Source organism: Perognathus longimembris, chromosome 12 (assembly GCF_023159225.1).
Source record: "Perognathus longimembris pacificus isolate PPM17 chromosome 12, ASM2315922v1, whole genome shotgun sequence".
Classification (NCBI taxonomy): domain Eukaryota; kingdom Metazoa; phylum Chordata; class Mammalia; order Rodentia; family Heteromyidae; genus Perognathus; species Perognathus longimembris.
This window is the reverse complement of record NC_063172.1, coordinates 38486815-38489687: the sequence shown is the minus strand read 5'-3', so window position 1 is coordinate 38489687 and position 2873 is coordinate 38486815. Positions and strand designations below refer to the sequence as shown.

General features: G+C 35.2%; 1 pseudogene; it reads left to right on the top strand.

The window, feature by feature from the left end:
• Positions 1–2292: 2292 nt before the first annotated feature.
• Positions 2293–2436, top strand: LOC125361094 (annotated as a pseudogene).
• Positions 2437–2873: the final 437 nt, after the last annotated feature.

Sequence of the window (2873 nt, the reverse complement as noted above, 5' to 3'; positions counted from 1 at the left end):
TGGAAGAGTGAATGGAAAGCTCAGGAAGAAGAATGGGGATGGAAATCCTTGATATTATAAACATGCCCATTTTTGAAAAAAAGTAAACTAATTATTTACTATACTTTTCTCCTTGTCTTTCAGTTCTATTTTGGTAAGGGAGATTACTTCAGGCATAAAAAAATTATTTGTCGGGCTGGGGATATAGCCTAGTGGCAAGAGTGCCTGTCTCGGATACACGAGGCCCTAGGTTCGATTCCCTAGCACCACATATACAGAAAACGGCCAGAAGCGGCGCTGTGGCTCAAGTGGCAGAGTGCTAGCCTTGAGTGGGAAGAAGCCAGGGACAGTGCTCAGGCCCTGAGTCCAAGGCCCAGGACTGGCCAAAAAAAAAAAAAATTATTTGTCTTTCATTAACGAGAATGTAGTATCTGCTCTGTGAACAATTTATATCTAAAAATTAAAATTTGTAAGAATTAGAGAATGGAGATGTTTATTCAAATGATCTAGAGTTGTGTTACCATATTTATATAAAGAGAGTTGACAAAATGCATTTCAGATTTTAATTACCTCATAAACCACTTCAGTTGGGATTTTCCATTTTGATTTTTCATTAAATATGTGATGCATCTTATACTATGTTCACGGTAATAACCTTTCTGTGCTATTTTTCTTCTATGCTTTAAAATTCAAAATAAAAATAAAAAGGCTAGTCTATTTATAATGAACCTCTGATTTTTAAATGCATTTTGTATTTTTTCCTAATGCTTTTCAGGGTTGCTTTTAGTCACTCTTCTGACACTCTAAAAACATTTTCAGGTAGCTGATATCTGTTAGAGTGCAGCAGGTGAGTAAATGGCAAAGATAAATCACCCAGAGAAAAGTTAATTTGAAGAGAAGAAGTTAACCTAAAAAAAAACAACCCTGAAAAAACAAAAACAAAAAAACAGGATTTCTTTCAAGAAGTAGTTTCTTTGAGTCAGTCACTAAGGGTGAGAAAAGTAAGAATATTTGTATTGCCAGATTTGCAATTTTCATTTTAAGTACTTATTACTGAATGAATGAAAGGGAAATTGCTTTGCTTTTCTCCAAAATAATAATAATCCTTATTGTTATTATCATTGTTACCTATTGTAAAGGTGATGCACAGAGGGAATACGGTTACATAAGTCAGGCGATTAGTTCATTTCTTTTTGATCAATGTCACCCCTTCTCTTGTGTTCTCCCAGTTTTTCCTCTCCCGGCTCTCCTCCCCCACAGGTCACAGAGTTCATTTTCAATATAGTGTCTCGTGAACATCACTGCTTCCCCTGCCCTCCCTCAAACAGATAAACTTACATAGAAGACAAAAAATACTTTTTCTTTGTGGCTATTTTTGTTTTCATCTGGTTAGTTCATTTACTGTCTCTGGGTGGGTAAAGGTAGGCACAGAAATGGCAGGACAAGGGGTGAACATGTACAGCAGTGGTACTGACTGGACACAACTCGTGGGGGGGTGGTATGGGAAGGAAAAACTGGGAGTGAGGGAAGGGGTGACATTGTTCAAAAAGAATTATACTCTTTACCTAACTTATGTAACTAGACCCCTACTGTTTATCACCTTTATAATAATAACTTTAAAAAAAGACAAAAAGTACAGAAAAAAAAACAGCAATAAGGAGGTGGGGCATAAAATAACAACCCTCTTTTCCATTTCTTGCAGTTCATTTTGATAAGCATGGTTTTATATGATTATATGTGCACAGCTACTGAACCTGTGCGATCCTCTCCTAAGAATATCCTCCTTTTGTCTTTGTCTTTTGATAGAAAGAGTGAAGGCGGATCTTGCTTCCAAGCCTAGAGGGCACCAGCTTTGCCTGATAAGTAATTTCTTTCACTTCACTTGCATCTGACCAGCTTCCCTTACTGACACTAAACCTATATAGCATCAAACAGTATGGAAAGTGGCTACTCACTAAAGTGCTCCTTTTGAATGCACAATCAAAAGAAACACCAGAAAGATGGAAGTGTTTGGATCACCTTATACCTGACTACTTTGTTACTACAAATGGCATGGCTGCTTCTCTTGAAGTTAAAGCACTCAAGAGAGTCTCCACATCAACCAAGCAAGGGGAATTCTGAGGGCAATTGAGACACTGTTACAACATTAGCAATCAGCCAACAATTCTTTTTCCTTTAGCGCTTTACTTAATAAAAATTTATCAATACCAGTGTTTAAATGATAATGACCAAAAGTTTCCAATTATTATTGACAGCACTGTTTTTAAAAAGTAGAAATCAAATGGTATCCTACTTTAGGAAATAGGATGTGTAATCGCTTCTTGGCCTTTTGGCTAAGATCAAGTGTAGGATATGTAGTCCTCTTTTATTCTCTTTTTACTCTAACTGTGGTGAAAATGTTATTTCTCTATTGACACTCATAGAGAATTTCTTTTTTCTTTCTTATGTGAACATTTCAAGTGAGAATATAATTGCATAAAAGTTTCAAATATCATTACCTCAAGGAACTGGATAAGACCTTTAATAATAAAATCCCAGAACCCCAAAGAAATAAGAAAATATTACTACTAGTAGCTATCTTGATATTACATTTTTATTTACTTGATTTTAAAATGTGATTTTTTCTCAATTACATTTCCAAATCTCTCTAATGAACACAACTATATCATTAAAGCTCAGATTAAATTTACTTTAGTCATTTGGTTCTGAATGGGTTCAGTTATCCATTCAATACCTTTCTGTGGGAAATCATAAAAGGTAGACACATTACAGAGATTTGTTTGAGCATACTTCCTGTGAAATTATAAACAAAAATATTCTTGGTTATGAAAAAAGTGAGCTATCAAAACAAACTAAACGCACACAATTATTTCTGCAGCTGCTCACTGATTTTG